Raw genomic sequence first — 23,646 nt, 5'->3', positions numbered from 1 at the left:
CTCGGGTGGGGGTGATGATATCTCCCCCCTGACCTGGCGTCCTGACTCCTCCTTGCCGTAGCATTTGTGTTGTACCTCGTCAATCTCTAGCTGTGAGAGCAGTCCCTTCTTTCGAATGTTGGAACACTGAGCTACTAGTTGTTTCGCCGTCATTGTGGATGTTGGGTATCGAAGAATCCATAGGTCCCTCATCCTATTCATGTAGCCCCTTCCGCCGGGGTTACTTGCGTAGTAGCATTCCAACAACGCCCTGTTTTCGTCCCTTGCCCACCGATGCCTTCTTGTTCCAGTAGCCCACTTTTTGTCAGGGTGCCCTGGTTCCTCAACACCTGACGCGGACCTTGTTGATCCGGGCGACGTCCGAGCCGGCATGCCTTCATATTTATCTGTCTCGCTCATGTCTGCGGTAGGCTTGCTTAGCATAGGGGGTCTAGCCTTAGGACCCTTACTGGATACAGACGCCCCAGGCAGGAATCGAACTTGCGATCCTCTGTTCCAAAGGCGTGTAGTTTAACCACTACGCTATCCACGCCCCTCCAACTACCGACCAATAACCTGCCTCAGTACTACATGGAAGCTCCTGTCAGGTATCATATCGGCTAAGATGAACAGGCACATGGGTCAATACATGAGCGGGACACAGAAAGGAATTGGCAAGAATACCAGAGGTGCAAAACACCAGCTACTGGTAGACAGAACAATCAGCCGAGACTGCAAGACCAGACTGACCAACCTGTGCACTGCCTGGATTGATTACAAGAAGGCCTATGACTCAATGCCCCACAGCTGGATACTGGAATGCCTAGAATTGTACGAGATCAATGGGACCCTAAGAGCCTTCATCAGGAACTCAATGGGGATGTGGCGTACAACACTAGAGGCCAACTCCAAGCCCATAGCACAAGTTACCATCAAGTGCGGGATCTACCAAGGAGATGCTCTGTCCCCACTGCTGTTCTGCATAGGCCTGAACCCCCTCAGTGAGATCATTAACAAGACTGGCTACGGATACCGACTACGGAACGGAGCAGTTGTCAGCCACCTCCTGTACATGGATGACATCAAGCTGTATGCCAAGAGTGAACGAGACATCGATTCACTGATCCACACTACCAGGCTATACAGCAATGACATTGGAATGTCGTTCGGACTGGAGAAGTGTAGTCGGATGGTAACAAAGAGAGGGAAGGTAGTCAGAACTGAGGGGATTGAACTACCAGAAGGCAACATTGCAGACATAGAGGACAGTTACAAGTACCTGGGGATCCCGCAGGCAAATGGGAACCATGAAGAGGCCGCTAGAAAGGCTGCAACCACCAAGTACCTGCAGAGGGTCAGGCAAGTCCTGAGGAGTCAGCTGAATGGTAAGAACAAGATCCGGGCCATCAACACATACGCCCTGCCCGTGATCAGATACCCTGCTGGGGTAATAAGCTGGCCAAAGGAGGAGATAGAAACCACTGACATAAAGACAAGAAAGCTCCTTACCATGCATGGAGGGTTTCACCCCAAGTCCAGCACCCTGAGGCTGTACGATAAGCGGAAGGAAGGGGGCCGGGGACTGGTGAGTGTCAGCACCACAGTCCAGGATGAGACAAGGAACATCCAAGAATACATTGGGAAGATGGCCCCAACTGACCGAGTGCTCAGTGAATACCTCAGGCAGCAGAAACCCAAGAAAGAGGAGGGAGACGAGGAACCATCATGGAAGGACAGGCCCCTGCACGGTATGTACCACCGGCAGATAGAGGAGGTGGCTGATATCCAGAAATCCTACCAGTGGCTGGACAAAGCTGGACTGAAAGACAGCACAGAGGCACTAATCATGGCAGCACAAGAACAAGCTCTGAGCACAAGATCCATAGAGGCTGGGGTCTATCACACCAGGCAAGACCCCAGGTGCAGGCTGTGTAAAGATGCCCCAGAGACAATCCAGCACATAACAGCAGGGTGCAAGATGCTAGCAGGCAAGGCATACATGGAACGCCATAACCAAGTGGCCGGCATAGTGTACAGGAACATCTGTGCTGAGTACAACCTGGAAGTCCCGAGGTCAAAATGGGAGATGCCCCCAAGGGTGGTGGAGAATGACCGAGCTAAGATCCTGTGGGACTTCCAGATACAGACGGACAAAATGGTGGTGGCTAACCAACCGGACATAGTGGTGGTAGACAAACAGAAGAAGGCGGCCGTAGTGATCGATGTAGCGGTTCCGAATGACAGCAATATCAGGAAGAAGGAACACGAGAAGCTGGAGAAATACCAAGGGCTCAGAGAAGAGCTCGAGAGGATGTGGAGGGTGAAGGTAACGGTGGTCCCCGTGGTAATCGGAGCACTAGGTGCGGTGACTCCCAAGCTAGGCGAGTGGCTCCAGCAGATCCCGGGAACAACATCGGAAATCTCTGTCCAGAAGAGCGCAGTCCTGGGAACAGCTAAGATACTGCGCAGGACCCTCAAGCTCCCAGGCCTCTGGTAGAGGACCCGAGCTTGAAGGATAAACCGCCCGCAGGGGCGTGCTGGGTGTTAAGTTTTATAATATATCGATCTATATCTCGTTATATCGAACAGCCCTAGAAGTCAGAAACATGGGTTTAAAGGTGTTTGCGATGTTAGCTGTCACATAAGTTATTTGCTTTTCAGAATTTTATTTTCATAATTCTTTCTTATGTTTTCATTCCCTGTTCGTGCATGCTTACTCTTGCTCAGTGGAGAGGACGGTGCACAAATCATTTACCGTTTTGATTTTTCTTTCTTTTTCTTAGTGATTAACTTTTTGAGCTTTGTTGTGTTTTCTCCTTTTTGGTGGTGATAGCAACCTGTCTGTCTCTTTTAGTTTAATTAATAATTAAAACCCTTAATTTATTGCCAGTTTCGCCTCCTCCTTGCCTAATTTCCTTTCGACATGGATACGTTTGTTAATTTAAAACATTCCCTAGACTTTTAGGGAAAAGTAACAAATGTACACACTGTGTTGTTTGGTTCTTTGACTTCTGTCTTGCTGGTAGATGAAACTGTGAGTGCTGAATATAGAACTCTTCTATAATCGTGGGCAAGGATAAATTCTGAGATGATCTGTTTAGCAAGTAAACAGTGTTTGATTTTTCACCTGCCATGTGTGTTGCCTGCTGTTTTTGGAGAGAGGAAGTTGAAGATGGAGCTGCCTGGCAGGAGGAAAAGCGGAAAACCTAAGAGGAGGTTCATGGAGCTAATGAAGAAGGACATGCGGAGGGTTGGTGTGACAGAGGAGAATGCTAAGGATGGGATGAGATGAAAGCTGATGATTTGCTCTGGCGACCCTTAAAGGGAGCAGCTGAAAGAAGGCGATCTGTGTGGCCTGCTGTCCACTGTATTAAAATAACAGGTTTAATTTTTATCTGAAAAACTAGTTAATGACAATAAACTCGAGTACCAGTCCAAAGCATCAGCACACCTCCACATTTGCGGATCTCTTTGTTGTGGAGCTGTATATTAACACTTTAGATGAACAGCTTTGTACACTCTCAACCAGGTCATCACCTGGAAAGCTTTACAACAGCCATGAAGGAGTTCTCACATATGCTGAGGACTTATTAGCTGTGTTTCACTCACGCCAGCTCATCCCAAACTCTTAGTTGGTTTCGGTTCACTTTTTTTTTTTTTTTTTTTTTTTTTTCGGTTAAAGTGATTTTTTTTTTAGGAGCCAGATCAACTGATGCAGCACTCCACCACAGCCCCTGCAGAGCCCAGAAGTCTGTTTTTAGGCAATGTCCAAACAAATAATAGTCCCCCTAAACACAAAAGTCAATTACGGTGCTACGAAAACACATAGCTTTGTTTGTAGAGACATTGTAACAATGTGTCAATGTCTTTTAGTGTTTAATATTATCCTTACAAAGATTCCACTTACGTTTTATAAAAAGTAATATTTCAGTTCATACAGATATAATCATTCTACCAGACAGGCTGCAGGAGGACATTTAATACACGTGACAGACATGAGTGCCGGTGGCAGCCCTGCCAGTTCTGGTGACTGTCAGTCAAGCTGCACAGGCGCTGGGCTGTGGGCACAGGTCCCAACTTGAGGACGTAGGGCCCTCGTGCTATCTCCATGGAGTCTGTTTCTGACAGTTTGGTCACAAACATGCACATGTGTAGCCCCCTGGAGGTCGTGTCTTCGGGCTCTGACAGTGTTCCTCCTGCTCCTTCTCACACAAAGGAGCAGATGCCAAACGTGCTGCTGGGTTGATGCCCTTCTATGGTCCTGTTCAGCTCTCTCCTCATATTACAGCCTGTCTCCTGTTGTCTCATGGTACCACACTCTTTGAAACTGGGGTACAGAGAAAACCTTATGTCGGCACATATGGGAGTGTTTGTGTTTTTGAAGGAGCTGGAGTAGCTGTGCAGCCTCAATAGGCTGCAGATATCATCTCAGGCTACCAGCAGTAATGAAAAGCAAAACGACAGAAAAATCAGTCTGGAGGAAAAAGGAGAAAGCTATAGTCTGTGGCCACCGCCTGCAAAACAATCAAACCAGGTGAAATGGATTCACAGTGTTTCCTGCCTGGACAGTGATTTCCCTGAAGGTTAACAAACTTTGTTATACCGTAAAGATGGTGTGTTTCCTTTAGTTCAAAGAACAGTACTGTATCAAGCTGTGAAGGCTTCAGACCACAAATGAACGTATTTCTAAAGTCTGTGTGCTTTAGTAATAGATTTATTTATGCTGAAATGATATCAAGTATGTCACAAAGTTTGCTAAACACTGGGAAGAGCTTGAAGCAAAGGAAGCAGTTGCGGTGTATCTGGTTTGTTATATTTTAAGGAGCTTATCTTGAATGTGTCTGTGTTTCGTTGTTGATGAGATGTTATGTCACTGTGTAATTTGTTGTAGTGCGTCATCACAATGCTGAGAACTTTCTGTTGAGAAAGATAACCCAGGAAGAAAAGCAGCTGGCAAAGGTGATTTCAGTGACTTTGAACATGGCACAGGGTGGTGGTTGGTGCCACGCAGGCAGAAACTCCTGATCTGTTGAGATTTTACAAACAACCATCTCTAGAGTTTATACAAAATGGTCTGAAAAAGAGAAAATATCCAGTGAGCTGCAGTTCTCTTGTTGAAAATGAATTGTTAATGCCAGAGGTTAGAGGAGAAGTTGCCAGGCTACTCTGAGCTGATTTGAAGGCTACATGGATTACAGAAGCAGAAGACGGCACAAGGTGCCACTCCTGTGGGCAAGGAACAAGAAACTGAGACTACTGTTTGCATGCACTCACCAGAATTGGACAACAGAAGACAGGAAAAATGTTTCCTGGTCTGATGAGTAGTGTGCTGTGTGAGGGATAGCTTCTTAGCATACTTTGGTACTCTGGTACCAACTGAGCATTGTTTAAACTCAAAGACTCATGTCCATCATTTTATTGCACCTGCTTCCAGCAGAATAACCAGGCATGTCACAGAGCTCAAATCATTTCAAACTGGTAGTCAGATTGTCTCCACTGTCACCAGATCTCAATCCAATAGAGCACATTTAGGATGTGGTATAAAGGGAGATTCACGTCATGGACATAGAGCCGACAACATGTCATGTCAACATGGACCAAAATCTCTGAGGAATGTTTCCAGCACCTTGTTGAATCTGTTTCATGAAGAAAAGGGGGACATACCTAAAATGGTCATCTCAGGCACAGGAGCCTGGCTGTGAGCACAGGGGTTTCCACCACCTGCTATTCATACCTTCTGTCTGAGAGGGGCAGCCAATCAGAAGAAAGCTGGCTTAAAGGGAGCATAGCTATAAACACGTGTTTTAAATTTTAGGCCACATGTGAACTGAGGGGCTACACAAAATAAGAAGTATCTTTAATTATCAAGAGAACATTTAAAGAGATGAAATATGGAGCTAGAAATGAGCATAAATCATTTTAAGTGCGAGTGCAGATGGATTCTGGGCAATATTTGTCATTGCTCACACCAACCAAGTCATTCTTGGAGGAACGGACGGAGGAAGGCATTTGAAACTGTGTCTGTAATGGCGATCGTTGCTTTAGGTTTTCTAAATGCCTACTACTGTGATTCCTTATGAGAGCATCTATAAAACCAGGGCCTCCTCCCACTCTGCAGCTCCATATTTAAGATGTGACCCTGTGTGTTGGAGTGCGACAGCTTGATAAAGTCACCATCTGTAGTCTGACTGATAAATACTGATTGGCTTGGCTGTTGTTCCGAACAGGAAGCATGCGTTTACAACAACAATATCAGATCTCCGAGAGAGACAAAAGTGGAAATGTGGGCAGCGATTCAGAGGGCTGTGAGCAGGCTAAATATAAAGCAGAAATTGTCCTGTGTTGTTATTTGAAATCCCTGTTGCACAGTAGCATCACGCTCAAAAGTTCTGGAAGCGCGCAGGCTGCTGGTTGGATCCCGGGCAGACTGTCGTAGGTGTTTTATTGAAGGAGTGCGGGTGGCTTAGCTTTATAGGTTCATTCCACCAGTGTGGTTTATGAATTGCTGAGGCTTTAGAGAGGAATATCTCTTGACTGGATACCTCTTGAAAAAAAGCATGGCTTTGTAGTTAGATGACACTAACAGCCGATGCTTGGTTATATCTGGCTTCATTCAGAAGCGTTCAGCAGGCTTTCCAGTATGAATTGTTTGTATTCATCTCCAGCTTTCAGCCATCCTCTCGCCATGCTAGAAGTTGTGCACGAATAGTGGAAAGGCTGGGCCGTTTCCTTGGCTGACGTCAAGGAGCAGTCTTTCTGTGTTTTGTTAGGCGAGTCAAGGCTGCGGTAAGCCAGTGGGGAGGCTTCCCAGCTCCCTCCGCCTGCTTTCACTGGGCTCAAACCTCTTGGGCATCCTTGCAGTCAGGGCTGGTTGAAGCTGTCAGCTCTCTCCTTTTGCACTGCTCTCTCGCAGCGCAGAGCATATCTCTGAAAATATAATGTCACAGGTATTGTTGGAAGTAATTTGTTCGCAAGCTGACATTTGTTTTGCTGTGTTTATGTGTCTGGAGACCCTCACTTTCAGCTTTGTGCTTTTATTTCCTCCTTTGTCTCCCTCCTCTCATTTATTCGGGTCACGTTTGGGCTGTTAGCTGCACATCGGGAGCGTAAGAATCCATTGTTACCAATCAACACATACATTTTAAAAGCTCGTGCCACCCCACTGCGTAGGAATGAAAAACATATTTAGTGCCTGCTCAATTGCTTGCAAGTTAAGCAGAATCGTGAAAGCACCGCCTCATTTAAATGCACTCAGTGCCTAGTTTATTAGGTACAAATGGTTCAAACTAATGCATCAGTCCTGCAGTAAATCCCTCTGTGATGAAAGTGTTATATTTCTGTTGAAAGTGTTGTAGATTTGCGTTAACTGAATTAATTTTTTAAATTAAAGAGTGTGGTTTGTGGTGCTCTTTTCAACTTTGTTGAATTATATAGAGAGGTGGTGGTGGGGTTTGCTGTGTTGTTGTTGGGTTTTTTTTTTTTTTTAGCCTCTGTGATATAAATGGTTTGGACAGTTTCAGCTAAGTGCACTTGGTGATGGCGTGTGCAATTATGCCTAAAGAACAAATGCATTTGGATTATTTATGTGAAAAACATGTTTATATAAATTACATGTAACCAAGAGGAATGGTGTCATATAGCCAAAACCATAGACTGTATTTAAAAGATGGATGTCATCACCATGATATCACCCACTGGTTTGAAAAGTCCTGTTTTCCTTCTAAAAACAGGAATTCTCATATTGTTTTTAGAAGAAGGTGGAGTGCTAAGTTGTCTGCTCACAGTTGCAGGCTTGTTTAGTAGGATGCACCCACTGTGTATGTTAGAGTTGTGGAAATGGGGGATGACTTTGTGGATCGTTAGTGGTCAGTAACTCGCAATTCAAAGCAATTTTTCATCTTATTTTCCGTTGATGGATTAAATTAATATGATTATAATGGTAATAAATTAAATCTGCCTCATTGCAGTTTTCATGTCTCCTTTTCTGCACATAAATGACACAACACAGACCCACAGCCCGTGTGTGTGTGTGTGTGTGTGTGTGGCAACATGCAGCCATTATCATTATAACATTATCTGTAAATGAGAGCAAGCAGAGGATGTTTCTGACTGCTGATTTGATTTTAAAATTAGTTTAATGTGACGATACTTGGAGGGACGGTCCTTTATCTTGTCCCCTTTTTTTTTAAATTCTTAACTGGATGTTTTTGTTGATTATAATAATAAAAAAATTGCATTTTAAACCATTTAAAACTTAGAGAAAAACAGACTAGATGAGTCAGTAGAACTATAGGTGTGAGGTAAAAACCTACAGACTCATGTCTCAGACAGTCTGGGCCACAGAATAGTAACAATCAATATAATTCATAAGATCCATCCATCCATCCATTTTCTTCCGCTTATGCGGGGCCGCGTCGCGGGGCAGCAGCCCAAGCAGAGAAGCCCAGACCTCCCTCTCCCTAGCCACCTCCTCTAGCTTATCCGGGGGAACACCAAGGCGTTCCCAGGCCAGCTGAGAGATATAATCTTTCTAGTGTGTCCTGGGTCTGCCCTGGGGCCTCCTACCGGTGGGACATGCCTGGAAAACCTCCCCCAGGAGGCGCCCAGGGGGCATCCTTGTCAGATGCCCGAACCACCTCAACTGGATGTCCCAATTGCCAGTCTTGGTAGCCGGGGATCGGCCCGCCAGGGCCTCCGTTCCTGGCCGCCGCCCGACTCACATTGCACTCGACCCCTACGATGCCTCCTGCGGGTGGTGGGCCTGCAGGAAGATGGGCCCATGTCCCTTTTTCAGGCTGTGCCCGGCTGGGCCCCATGGACTTAGGCCCGGCCACCAGACGCTCGCCCTCGGGCACCCTCCCCGGACCTGGCTCCAGGGCGGGGCCCCGGTAACCCTATCCCGGGCAGGGTGAACTGTTCCCTCGATAGTCTTTTCATAGAGGTCTTCTGATGTAATTCATAAGATATTTGCATTAAAAATTCTTTGAACGTGACTCCACAAATCCAATCAAGAGGTCTAGTTTTATGACTGTTCAACTGAAGCAAAGCTACCGGTCCTGTGCGCCTACCTGGCACTCAAAGCAACCTCTAATAATGTATAATTCAAACCCTTAATAAGGTAAAAATGTTATTTTAAATAGAAAGTCAAACTCTTGAGATTAAGAATCTTTGTGAAAGTGTCCTGGGCTCACATTAACCCACAAAGTGGCATTAAACCAGCAGATTTATTTGAAAAAATTAAGGCCCCAAAAGGCTAACCCAAAAGCTGAGTTGAGTTTGACATAGCAATTTTGTTTTTAGAACTGCCAAACTACCAAAAAGTAGCTCATCTGAGCTTACCCACATGACCAACTCGCACAACTTGCAAGCCTTACAGGTTGTCAATTTCCAACCAAGTAAATCATTAAGTTGACCTTGAAGATTTTAGTTGATTGTTAACATGACCCCACTCTACACCCCTACAAAGTTTTTCGTGCTATCATGTTTACAAACTGAATAACACGCACACAAAAAGCTACAAAAACATAACCTCCTTGGTTTAGGTTGTGAACATAAAGTCATATTCAGTAACGCTTAAACTCACAATTTAACCAGTTCTCTAATCTGAAAAGGGTTTATTTGGGACATATGACATGAGGTTTGTATTTCCACATAGACTCTTGCAAAAAACATTGGCTTCCTGTTTAGACCCAGAATCAACATCCATCTTTTATATACAGTCTTCTGTTTTTAACATGACTCACTTTTGGAGCCAGCCTCAAGTTTTTTAAACTCTTCCTTGTTCACTGAATTTTTCACCCCCGAGGTTGGTGTTTGGTTAAATTGTATAAAACACTAATAAATATGAGCACTTAATTGTAAATTATCTGATTCAGTTACATATAGGGGATACATGGACGCAGTATGCCATTGTAGCTTTACATCACTGAAATATTGGCAATATGTTTCTATTACCCAGAGCATTAGGACAGGTGGGTGGTTTGTGCCTCTCTGTGCATAAAAAAAGCTACTGCAGAGAATGAAAATCAAAATATGTGGATTAAAATTAAACTTTTTTTTTTTTTTTTTTTTTTTTTTTTGCACCCTGCAGGTTTCTCAGAAATGCAGACCTCACATTTGTTTTTCCCTGTAGTCACAGTAAGGTGAATCACTGGCTCCCATTCTTCTCAGAGAAGCATGTTTTGTTTTGCCCAAGGTGAAAATATGACAGAGTGAGCCAGCAATTGTTTGGCTAGAGAAATGCCATGTGTGTTCTCGTTTCTGATTTGCTTCTTGAAATAAAGGTTTATTCAACCATCCCCTGCTGCGCTCCCACACAGCCGACACGTGACACCCTGAATAATGATAGAGGGGCTAAAATGTGATGTTCTGTCGCCAGTAGATACAACGTTCGCCTCTGTCAGTGGGGTGCTGAAAGGCTGGAAAGATATTTTTTTTTTTTTTTTTTTTTTTTTTTTTTTAGTAATGCATGCTGGAGGGAAATGTTTTCTGTGAAGTTAGATGCAGAAAATGCTGAGGTTTTGTTACTTTGATGACCCATGCTGCTGTCTACAAAGCCCATCATATTAATGGATTTCTTTTTCTCAACCAGCTTATATTTGGCATGTTGTTTTAAATGCATTTCAGTTTCTCTGGCTCTTTTAGACAAAGTGTTCAAAGCAGCGAAACGGAGAGAGCCTCCATGTCAAAATGATTTCTGATAATTCCCTCTTCTTTTCCCTGTTCTCCAGCTCCAATTTTTTTGCAATCTGTCTTTTTGTATCTGAGCCTGCACTGTGCTTTATTTCAGCCTCTCCATGGCTGCATTTAAAATGAGGAATCCAATTTACTCTAACAGCCCATTTCTGTATTTAACATCCAGAGGCCAAGCTGACCTGCAGCAGTGGCTTTTTAGAGGTGTATTAGAGTCAACGGTTGCCTTTTGTAGAGATCATGCACGCTGACACATGAATAAAAAAGTATCACATTATTGTCAGGGCTGTGTGCGTGAGCTGGTTGGAAACTCTGGCTGACATTGGTGCTTTTTTAAAAAATGTAATTATATCCAGTCGCGGGGTTGTCCACATCAAATATTATCTATGCACGGGTCACGCAAACCATACGTTAGTAATGCTTTCTGTGTGAGATGTCTGAGAAAGAAAAGTAATTTTGTTTTATGTGGGAGGGTTTTACTCAGCGGCGCAGAAACTTGTCGGATTCTGCCTTAAAAAGCTCCTCACCCACCCGTCCGTGTGGATTTCATTAGAGATTTGTTGCTTTTAATTTTCCAAATAAATCCGGTGCTGCGCTCATTGTTCTCAGATTTCTGCCGCTGAGGATGAGCCAGGCGTGGCAGGGATGTCTTAAACCGCTTGACTGCTGCATATTTTATGGCAGGATCTCTTGTAGAGCCTTGGGCAGTTGTTTGTTGCTGTACCTCCTAAAGGCACAAAGACAAAGTTATTGAAGACACACAAACAAATCAAGATTGCATAACACATGCTGCAGGTACATGAATGGAATCTGCTCGCTTACCCACACCTCTACACCGCTGTTACAGTAAAACTAGTAATAATACATGATTGATTGCTTTGCCAATATTATCGGCTAATATTGGTCTATCACAGATAAAACCGTGTTGCCATACACGCTCAGGCCCACTTTATTAGGTACACCTTTTTTGTTGCATTTCAGATTTAAGATTTAGCAAGGTGCTGGAAACAGCTCTACTGTATTCGGAGCTGGTGTTTGTACAGTGAACCTATTACCACGTTTAAGAAAGCAGAAAACGACATTGAAGGACATGGTCAGCAAAAATACTCAGGTAGCCTCTGTTGTATGTGCCAAAACAATATCCCCAACACCAGTGCAACACCAGCCTGACCCACTGATACAAGGAAGCAGGGATCTATGCTCTCATATGGTTTTACGCCAAATTCTGAAATTACCATCCAACTGTTGGAGCATCTATTGACCCGTCAAACCAGGCAGTGTTTTTCAAATCTTCTGTTTTCCAGTGTTGATGAGCTTGTGCAAATGGCATCAGTTTCCTGTTTTTAACTAACAGGAGTGGGACCTGTTGTGGTCTTCTGCTGCTGTAGCATCAAGATTCTACGTGTTGTGCATTCAGAGATGCTCTTCTGCATACTTTGGTTATAACAAGTGGTTACAAGCTGGGGGATCAGCTTCCCAGCTCCCTCCGCCTGCATGTGGAAGGCAACATACTGAAACCTGTGATGAAACTGTATAGGAAAAAGCATTTTTATGATCGTGTGTATGTGATTGGATGAATGATGCTTATAGTAAAAAGTGCTCAGTTGCTCAGCGTGCTCAGTTAGAGCAGAAAAGCACTACATCAGTACCAGTGCATTTATTTGAGTTATTGTTGCTTTCTTAATAGCTTTAAGCTGTCCGGCCCTTGTCCGATATCAACCAGGTATCTTCATCCACAGATGATCACTGGATGTTTTCTCTGTTTTGGGCCTTTTTGTGCAAACCTTAGAGAAGCTTGTGTGGAAAGATTCCAGTAGATCAGCAGTTCCTGCAACACTTGAACAGGTATACCTAATAAAAAGACTGGTGAGTGTGTGTTTTCTGATATGTGGCCATTTTTATTGCAGAACATAATCAAAACAAAAACTGAGTTATTTGGAAATGGTGCAATCATGTAGTTTGTTGAACAGCTCTAAGCATCAAAGCAAATGTGCTGCAGCCTATCAGACATGGATGTAGCCACTGTGATGTCACTTTTTGGTTTGTGTTGTTGTCTTTTTGATGCATCAACATTAGCATTTTAGCCATTGCTACTTTGTTTTTGTTTTATTGGAGGCAGAAGTGTCCATAATTGGACGATAGCGTGGAAGTAACAGATAAATAGAATCTTGGACTTTCACTCACCAAAAATGAAGCACCAATTTCTTGGATGAGCTGTTAAGAATACATAATTAATCCACCCTTGTTGCCAGATAAGTGCATCAAAACACATTCAAAAAGGTTTGCAGACATCTAAAAATTTAATTCACCCAAACTGAAATGGGCTTGTAATAAACAATGCATAATTAATTCATGCTAATTCATATTAATTTTAGGCTAATTTCATTAAAGGCACAACAAGTTTGCGAGCAATTGTTGGCCACACCAGTAATAATACATAACTTCCAGCCGTAAAACTAAATGGATACTCATCAGTACAAAAACAAGTCACCCCTGCTGCATTTCTCATGAATTTCTCATGACTTTATATAATTCCTAAAAATGCCACAGATGGGCAGTGAGTGCTGCGTTGTGGTCCCACCTGAATAAATTCAGCACAAGTGAACCAGATCGTTTTGTTTCACCCGCGTCATTCCAGGTCTGCGTGTCGTTTCGGAGTCCTGAACGCTGCACAGATCACAAATTATGGAACGGAAACAGCGCAGCATTAATAACATCGCTCCAAAGAGACTTTTTTTTAAATCACAGACGTTAATTGATTCGCACGGATGCACGTAATGCACACAGCTACGCACGCACACTCAGACACACTCGTGTGATTCGGCCTGTGATGTCGTGTTGTGTCAGAGTGCGTTGATTATCACTTTCACACATGCTCTGGAAAGGTGGAGGGCAGGTTTGCTCTGATTTCCTCCTCCACATTATTCCGGCTCTGCCTCGGCTCTGCTGGAGATCCTTTTTGTATCTTTCTATTTCTGATCTGCCCTCTTTACCACTTCTATTGTCTGTGTTTCTGCCTGCCCCCATTTTATTCTCTCAATATTTATTTTTTTATTCAGAGTTTATTCATTATTAAATGCCACGTCTTTTTCATTTTACAGTATATGGTCTCTTCCACATTTTCCAGCTTCACACTGGTTCTGTGATATAAGCTTGTTTTCTACAACAGCGAGTTTGAGGATGTTTATTTGTTTCTACAACAAGCTGCAGAGGTGCACTGGGAACAAAGGCATTGGTCTCATGCCCAATGAGTGGCTTCAGGGTTGAATTTGAGTAAAAATGCTGTTGCAGGAGTGAGTTTTTAGGCCTTTAGAAAAAAATATAATTGTTTAGGAAAATGCAACTAATGACATCAGAAAAACAACTTCTTGCATCTATTTCTCATCTCTTTTTTTTTTTTTTTGGTTTTCCAATTTGGGAATTGTTCTGCTGTAATTTGGTTACTTTATGGTCCGTGCATGGTGCTGTCTTTAGGTGCTACCTAATAACAACCAGTGTTTTCTTTTCTTGTTTGTGTTTGTTCTCTTTAGTCCTTTAGTCTTTGCCATGATGATCTTCTTTGTAGTGAAGAGAAACTGAGTATTAGAAACAATTAAACTGTCCACCGTAGCCACTGTCTGTGCTTGCCATGTGTTGGTTTTTTTTGTTTGGTTTTTTTTTTGGTGCTATGTCCTTGAAGAAGCTCTCAGCATTTGAGCACACAGTGCCACTGCCGTCAGGCTCTTTGATTAGCATCTCTGCATAATGGTTGATTTCCCACAGTTACCCTTTCTTCATTGAGCTACATAAATGTACACCAACATTTATGTAAATGGTATTTAAGATAAGATAAGATAAGATAACCTTTATTAGTCCCACACGTGGGAAATTTGTTTTGTCACAGCAGGAAGTGGACAGTGCAAAAGTTATGAGGCAAAAATTAGAATACAATAAGAATAAATACAGTACACAACTGTACAGAATAGAATAAAATAAAATACTATATACAGTAGAATAAAATAAAATAAATATACAATAAGATAAAAATAGAATACAAATACTATATACAACTGAGTAAAAATACAACGATGCCAGAAAGGATTATTGCACTTAGTGTTATTGCACATGTGTGGATGTGTGTGTTTGTTCAGTTAAAGTCTTTATTATGGAGTCTGACAGCAGTGGGGAGGAAAGACCTGCGAAATCTCTCCGTCCCACACCGTGGGTGCCGCAGTCTCCCACTGAAGGAGCTGCTCAGTGCTGTCACAGTCTGCTGCATGGGGTGGGAGATGTTGTCCATCAGGGATGACAGCTTAGCCGCCGTTCTCCTGTCACTCACCACCTCCACTGGGTCCAGAGGGCATCCTAGAACAGAGCTGGCCCTTCGGATCACCCTGTTCAGTCTCTTCCTGTCCCCAGCAGAGATGCTGCCGCCCCAGCAGACCACACCATAAAAGATAGCAGAAGCCACAACAGAGTCATAGAATTTCTTCAGGAGTGGGCCCTCCACTCCAAACGACCTGAGTCTCCGCAGCAGGTACAGCCTGCTCTGCCCTTTCCTGTAGAGGGCGTCTGAGTTATGAGTCCAGTCCAGTCTATTGTTCAGATGAACACCAAGGTACCTGTAGCTGTCCACAGCCTCAATGTCCATACCTTGGATGTTCAGTGGTTGCAGTGGAGAATGCTTGTGCCTGCGGAAGTCTACCACCAGTTCCTTGGTTTTACTGGCGTTGATCTGGAGGTAGTTCAGCTGGCACCAGTCCACAAAGTCTTGGGTCAGACCTCTGTACTCCTTGTCATCCCCATCAGTGATGAGGCCGACTATTGCAGAGTCATCAGAGAACTTCTGCAGGAAGCACTGGGTGGAATTGTGGGAGAAGTCTGCAGTGTAGATGGTGAAGAGGAACGGAGCCAGAACCGTTCCCTGTGGGGCCCCCGTACTGCAGACGACCCTGTCCGACACACAGCCCTGAGTCCTCACATACTGTGGTCGGTCGGTGAGGTAGTCCAGGATCCAGGTAGTGAGGTGATGGTCCACTCCAGAGTTCTCCAGCTTGTCCTTTAGAACCGAGGGAAGAATGGTGTTGAAGGCACTGGAGAAATCAAAGAACATTATTCTCACAGTGCTTCCAGCGGTCTCCAGGTGAGCGAGGGAACGATGTAGGAGGTGAATGACGGCATCATCCGCTCCAATGCCAGGCTGGTAGGCAAACTGAAGTGGGTCCAGTGATGAGCTTATTAGGCGCCGAAGCTGAGCCAGGACCAACCGCTCCAGGGTCTTCATCAGGTGGGATGTCAGTCTGTTAACAGACTGTTTATGCATGTTGTTTCTTTGTAGAGTGACACGGGGTGAAAGTGACATCACAAGTAGTGTCTCGTGTATGAATGAGTGTGTCTGTGTGTATACGGAGAATTTAACAGGAGAATAAAAAGGTAGAAACAGTATTACAGCCAGCAGCTTAGGAGCAAAAAGAGCGATGGTAACCATGGAGTCACTTTTAACGTTTCCTGAAACCATAAAACACAGAAATACTAAACCACAAATAAGAATGACTAAATAAAACTAACTAAATAAAATCCAAAGGTTAAGCAAAGAGAAAATTCATAAAGGGATCATTAAAAAATAGTCTTTTTATGGAGCTGCAGAAATACATCCAGTAGCAGCCGGCAGCAGAGACGTGTGTCTCTTTGTGGCCTCCAGTCTCAGCGGTGCCGACCTCCTGCGCAGAAAAGATGCAACCCGCAGTTAATTATCCCGACACCAGGTCCCGTATTTGGGTGATGAGGAGAAGATGGTATTCACAGGATTTCAGCAGAGGTTTAAACTCAGCTGTAATGTTGATCTAGTGCAGATCACCTTCCCTGTTTCCATCACTGCTCCATGGGACAACACGCACATCTTCCATGGCATTCCATGCCAAGTGACACAAAACTCTCAACCTTTCCATTTAGAATGTGCACTACAATGCTAGAAGTATTCCCTCATCTGCCTTCATGTGCATATGAACTTGAATGACATCCTATTCTTAATCCATAGGGTTTAATATGAGCTCTGCCCACTTTTTACAGCTTTAACAACTTCAAAAGCACAGAAACTATAAAACTGATAAAACAAATAAAAACACCACATAAAAAAACCCCCCCCAAACTTCCTCCAGAGACATGTGCAGCATTGCTGGGCTCTGCTTTGAGTGAGCATGTCCTGTTTCTGTTGTCATTTCTAAAATACGTCAGTGCATGAGTGTAAGGAGCCCAGGATTTCAGCAACAGTCTGCAAAGATCAGACAAGAAAACCTCAAAGGGGGAAGAAACGTTGCAATCTGTTTGTTTCCTGTTTTGACTTCTGTTCCTAATCCTGCAGTGAAGGCTTGTCTTTCCTGAGAAGATGCGCCTCTCGTTTAGGAGGCAACAGCAGTGAGTCATGAGTGCCTCAAGTAGAAATAGTTGTAGACGATAAGCGGCAACCTCATATGTGAGCTGGCTGCTGCTGCTGCTGCTGTTTAAAATCGGACTTGGATCCAGATATATTTTTAAAAGGTTAATAAAAAGCTAAATAATAATCAGACAATGATCTTTAACTGGTTCTTAGATTAATTTTAGCCAACGCTTCCAAGGTTTCATCAAGTCTATTAAAAGCTTGATGTCCCAGCTGTCCATATTCTCTCTCTCTCTCTCTATATATATATATATATATATATATATATATATATAAATAAATAAAATATGCACAAAAAAAGCTAGAACTAACAAATGGCCTACTGTTGCATTAGGGGCTTTTACACATATAGCGGGTGAGAAAGGAATAAAGTACCAATGGAAATGTTAGAACTTAACACGTTTGACCTGTTCAGCTGGTATCTGTCCACTAATTACAAACCACTCTTTGCCCTGTGTGAACAGTGTTAACCGTGACTCAGTGCTTTCTCTATGATACAGGCTGTAAAGTGGGAAATAAAAACCCTGTGCTGCAAACAGAAGCCCACAAGGCTTCCAGTACCAAAGAATCCACAGATTCTACACGTTCATACTTGGATATCTCTTTTTGATATTACTGCTGTCTGCGCTGAGTCTGAAAGCAGTAGGGGCCTGACCTCCCCTCCCCCTCTCCTTCTTCATTTCATCCTTCCTCCACCACCACCTCCTCCTCCTCCTTCTTTGCTTTTGCTTCTCTTTCTGCGATTGAAAGATAAAAAAAAAAAAAATCTGAGGTATGTTAGTCATTTTCTGGCTGAGCGGCACCACACGACTGAGCCGTCATGATAAGGAGGGGTGTGTTGGAGCAACAGAGGGAGTTGAGTTTGCCTGGCAACAGGTGAAAAGACTGAGATAAGACTGTTGATATTTGAGTTTTCCCTCTCTGCTTTTACCGCCTCTCTCCTCATCGCCACCTGCCCCTGCCACCGCTCTCGTCGCCCTTTTCCCAGCTTTTGATGAGGCGTGGATCTCTTTGACCCCCGCAACTAATAAGTGAAGCAGTCACGCTCATAAAAAATGCATGAAGGTGATGTGCAATTAAAACCTGCCTCGAGTTTGATGTTGTTGACAGTAAAGCGTGAGTGACATGTGAGCATCACAGCTTCACTGGGCGAATCTCCTCTTCAAGGTGTTCGCGCTTTACTTTCCTACCATGTGTGTTTGTGTATTTGTCGTCTGTGTTTGTCTGCGAGGCGTGGGCTGTGGATTAGGTTCGCCTGATGTCAGAGGTTGACGTGGGCGTGTGAGTCATGAGTCGGGGGAGGAAGGTGGTGGCGCCTGGGTTGTCGGTTTGACGACATCCCCCTGCTGGAGCAGATGGTTTCGGCTGCCGTGCCGGGGGGAGCGCAGTTAGAAGTAAAACAAGAGCTGCTAGTCGTCAGAAGGTGGCTGATTGTTGCTCTCCATATGGGCATGCTCAGTAACGAACAGATCCAGCAGAGGCAGCGAGAGGCAATGTAACTTGCTTCGTGGAGGATTTTCCACACCTAACAAGAAGAGGAGATGAATGCCTGTCACCATTTGGGACAATTGAATTTAAACATTTCCACTCCCACAAGTTTCCATAAATGGATCTTGACGCATCCCTCTTAGCATTGTTTGAATGTACGCCAGGCTTTGTGCGTGTGTGTGTGTGTGTTTGCTTCGGTGCCGGAAATGTCGCCCAGTACCAGCACGTTTGTTTAAACGCTGCAGCCATCACAGGCAAACACTCAATAATGTCTCTTTCCCCTTTCTCGTTCAATGAACCTGCATGTGGGAGGACATGTGTGTTAAATAGTATGAAATTCACTCTCTAAATCTTTATTTGGTATTTAGTTATTTCTTTACTGCAGGGGTCTCAAACTTAAATGACCTGTGGGCCACTGCTGGCACAATCATCTCATGTGAGGGCCACTTTAGTGTTCAAGTAGTATAAATAAAACTCAAACAAACAAGAAAACACCCACAAATCTTTCTGAAAATATTCCAGACACGTGGCAGCGCTTCTGCTATAATTTTGTTTGTATTTAACAAAATGAAAATGGCGACATAAGTGTACACATTACTTTTTGACTGCTTTTCTCTCACTGAACTAACACAGCCAATCCTTCAACATGTTTGTACTCTCTGCTCATATCGCCTTCATATTAAATAATGTTTTGCTTTTTAAAGAACTTATTTTAACATTGCACTCTACAACAAGCAAATCCTCCCTAACAAAAACGGTAACTTCAAGGGCCAAATTTCATTACATTTCTTCCTGTCAATACACAGGTAGGGGTGACGCGGGCTGCAAGTGGCCCCCAGGCCACGAGTTTGAGACCCCTGCTTTCGGGGTATGTGTTTAAATTTCAATTTTAAAGAGAAAGTACTGTAGCTATAGTTGCTACCATGCATTTTTTTTTCATTATGATTGAAATGACTGCACTACAGTGAATGTTTTAAATACATGTTATATATTTCTCCTCATCAGTGTTACTCAATCTTGTCTCAACTGTTTCTCGTTATTGTTTCTCTAATTCATCTAAAAGTTGGCATTAAGAGCAAACTATGCACAGAGGATTTGTTCAGTTAGTGTCGTCGGGTTTTTCATTAGTTTTTTATTTCCTTTTGATGTTGTCTTTTTATTTCAACTTACTTTCATTTAGTTTCTGGACTTCAGTTGCTTATATCAGTTTAGCTTTTCAGGGTTTTTTTTTTTTTTATTAGTTTGAGTGTTAGTTGAAGTTTAAAGCAAAGACAAACACTTAACTACAAATGACAAACGTCCAAGTCGCTTTATTAGGTTCATCTGATTAACTGCTTTTTAACACAAATATTTTAACAGCCAATCACATGGCAGCAACTCATTGCATTTAGGTATGTAGGCGCGGTCAGGACGACCTCCTCGAATTGAACATCAGAATGGGGATAAAGAGGAGTTAAGTGACTTTGGCATCATTGTTGGTGCCAGTTGGGCTGTTGTGAGTGTTTCAGAAACTGCAGATCTGCTGGGATTTTCCCACACAGTCATCTCCAGGGTTTACAGAGATTGGTCCAAAAAAGAGAAAACATAAGTGTGCGCCAATTCTCTGGGTGAAAATGCCTTGTTGATGCCAGAGGTAAGAAAAGAATGACCAGAGTGCTTGAAGCTGATCAGAAAGCAGCAGCAACTCAAACAACCACTTGTTACAACAATAGTATGAAGAAGATCATCTCTGAACATGTTGAACCTTGAAGCAGATGGATTACAGCAGCGGAACATCCGATGCCACTCCTGTCGCCCAAGAACAGGAAACTCTCGTTACCAAAGATGGACAACAGAAGATCAGAAAAACATTGCCTGGTCTTATCAGCGGCGATTTCTGCTGCAACATTTAGATGGATGTTAAACTTGACTGTAACTATCTGTTGGAAGCTGCCATTTGTTTGGAAAGAGATGGACACACGGGGCAAATATCATCATGCATTTTACATCAGAACAGAGGGAGTGAACATGAAGATCACCACCATTGAACCAAGCTTGGTTAACCTGATTTATGTGTTTAAATATTTGAATCCAGTTTTAGATTTTAAACAGTTTATGATCAGAATATTAGGCTCCGTGTAAACACAGCTTCTACTTTTAGATCTGAAGCTAAGTTTGTATTCATCATGAGGAACTTGATTTAGAAAGGAAATAGACTCATAGGAGAAACTCATTTGCATATCTCTTCGTTTGTTGTATTGATTTAGTTCTTTTCCATCCTTTGTGAAAGTGTAGGAGTAGATATTTGATGATTTACTGTCTAGTTATTTGCCTCAGGGGCATATAATTCTACTTCTCAGTGCATTCAAATTAAAGAAGTTTTCCATCACTTAGCTCTGTACCTGTGTAATATCAGTGCCATTGATTTTCCTGATGTATATTATGTTTGAGCCAGGAATGTTTCACCTGATGAAATCAAAGCAGCGTCTTCCATGTTTAGTCATTGATTTGCATTACAGTGGTCTCACAGAGTGAAATGTGTTTTCCATTCCTGCAGTCACGAACTTATGAAATTTCTGCATCATCTCCCAGGAGGCTGATTAGATCATTTTACTAATCCACCTGCTATTAAAATAAGCACACCTACGGTTAGCACTTTTGACCAGTACAATATTGCAAAGTTGGACTTTGCAGGTAATGATTACTTGTTACCTGTTACTAGCTGCTTAGATGCATGACACAAATCAGGGTACAGTGATAAAAGGGATAAAAAGAGATTCTCCTTGGGGGAGGAGGGCAGGATTCATCCCAGAGTATGACCCAGTTTTAAAATGCCAAATATCTCCACTAGAGCTGGACGGGTTTGAAGGGGCTCCCTCGAGGCTGCGGCAGGGGAAGCTGGTGCACTGTGGAGGCAGCACGACTTGGGCTGTCAGTTACTGTAGCAGGCGGTGTGAGGGTGAGAGCAGGGCATGTTTTGATTAGACTGTGTGACAGACGCTGTTGCATAATAATGGGAGACTTTGCTTTAAACATAATGAGCGTTGTAACCAAGTTGGAGCTACTTACACTGAACTCATATTAGAGAGGTAATCTTGCAGGATTCCTGTGAAAATAAAAAAGAAATGCTGTAGAAAATATGATAGGAATGATTAAAATACTTTATTTGAGAATATGAGCCACATTAGTTAAAGCAGAACATCAATTTAAAACAGCGTCTTTTAGTTTATTGGCAACATTTGTTGAGCCTATAGTTTGATTTTTGCTTGTAAAAGCACTGATTTTTTTTAAACGCGCTTTAAAAATTTTCACCTGAGCCATAGGAAAGTGTTTGTTTGGGGGTTTTTTTTTGGCTTTTTCAACACTGTATCCCAGTTTCTCCACATTCATACAGTCTGTATTTACATGTAGATTAGTGGAAAGGCACAAAACTATCACACGTAGTTTTTTCCAGCTATTTTAATATTTTGCAACTTTATGATTCAATCAACTGTCGTACAGCTGGCAGGTTACTTTACGGAAATATTACACTAGTTAAAGACTTCACTGCAATTTTTTACACTTTGCAGATGTCGGTGGGCTGAATTAGGACCCTTTTTGCAGACACGCTGGCGAGGACACACAGTGAGCCTCACTGTATCACTGTTGACGTGCAGTCAGAGATTTGTACCAGAGCTCCACGGCAATCTTTCTCTTTATTTAACTTGTAGAAATCTTTCTGATTACGCAGCAGCACATCTGCATACTCTGCAGCGTTATGAGAAGTAGTGACTTTTATATTGATGTCAGGTGCTCTCCTTAGAGTGGACCTGTTGCCTATTGCTGTTATTTTCTATTTATTTTTTTAATGTATCTGTATAAGCGAGAGAGGTTTGTTCATTTAGATATTTTTTTTAAAAATATTTAAGAAAGCGTGGTTTTGCGGCCAAAAATACAGAGCATTCAAATTCTGTACTAACCGCTAACTGTATCTGTAGCCCCTCTGAGAGTTTTATGTGGCATATTGCAAGAAGGCAAATGAAACTATAGAGCTTTGTTTCAGATTGAATCAAAGTCCTTCTAGAAGCAAGTCTTGCACCTTTACTTTTCTGACAATTTATTATCGTTTTGTTAATTATAATTTCAGTGATGTGAAACTGCATTAATAACTGCTTTAACAGTTTCCACACTTTGCCATAAAATACGTTTTGAAACCCTTTTCACCCCCTGGAAGCTCCTTTAGGAATTTCCTGTACATTATATTTCTGAGATCTTTGACTGCTGTGCCTCTATCTAACATTTTTGCTTCCATGTCTTGGGGTTTTTTTGCAGTTAATGATGTTTAGCTACTTTGCAGCGCTGCGTGATCTGAACAATACATCGTGGAACAGCATCAGAGGAAATAATATCACAAACCTGGTAATTTCTACAGGTTTCCACTGGCCGGCATGTAAAACCGTGGAAAAGACTCCCTTCTCCTTTTAATTTTCCAGATGTGGAAAACAGTGTTTCACATGTTTGGAGAACTGCAGAAGTGCATCATTTATAGCATGGAAAAGTACTGGCTGTAAGCAAGAGCCAAGTCTGTGTATAACTCCCATTTGGATACGTAACATTAATAATGCTCCTGTCTGACTCAGTGGGTAACAGTCTCACTCTGTACAGACTGTAAGTTCAGCAGGGTCAGGACTAAATGGTTATAAGTGTAGCTTTTAAGCTATTGTATGAAAGAAAAATAATCTAATACTAAGACTTGCTGCCTGATAGTATAAAATAAGTTTCCTCATTAACGGAAGCAGTTTTTGTGAGGTTTGTCACACAAAAGCAGCGACATTAAACGTCAAAACACTCTGACCCAAGAGTTTTAGTCTCACTTTTATTTGTAAAATACTCACATTGAAAAGTAATAGGCATTTTATTTTTTGTGTCACTGGCTTCACAGAGGCTCACAGCACTAACAAACACACAGTTTATTTAGTGCACATGCATCATGCTAGATTCAAAGCCCTTACAATAATCACAGTTCTTTGCACTCAAAACTCAAACATTTGGTTGTGAAGTTCGCTTTGTCCATCCAAATCGATCCGAATGAGCTGTGGCTGTCCCTTCAGGCT

The 23,646-nt window shown here is 42.8% G+C and overlaps 1 protein-coding gene across 1 annotated transcript in view; it reads left to right on the top strand.

The window, feature by feature from the left end:
- The window catches only part of LOC147311805 (general transcription factor IIF subunit 2-like), a 70,818-nt gene that overhangs the window by 14,181 nt on the left and 32,991 nt on the right, over positions 1–23,646 (top strand). The window lies entirely within an intron of this gene.

The sequence above is a fragment of the Aulonocara sp. 'chitande type north' Nkhata Bay genome, linkage group LG16, assembly GCF_057382095.1.
Source record: "Aulonocara sp. 'chitande type north' Nkhata Bay isolate Kocher_YH1m ecotype deep benthic linkage group LG16, A_spYH_male_GT1.1, whole genome shotgun sequence".
Taxonomy (NCBI): domain Eukaryota; kingdom Metazoa; phylum Chordata; class Actinopteri; order Cichliformes; family Cichlidae; genus Aulonocara; species Aulonocara sp. 'chitande type north' Nkhata Bay.
This window is presented reverse-complemented; position numbering and strand designations above follow the sequence as displayed.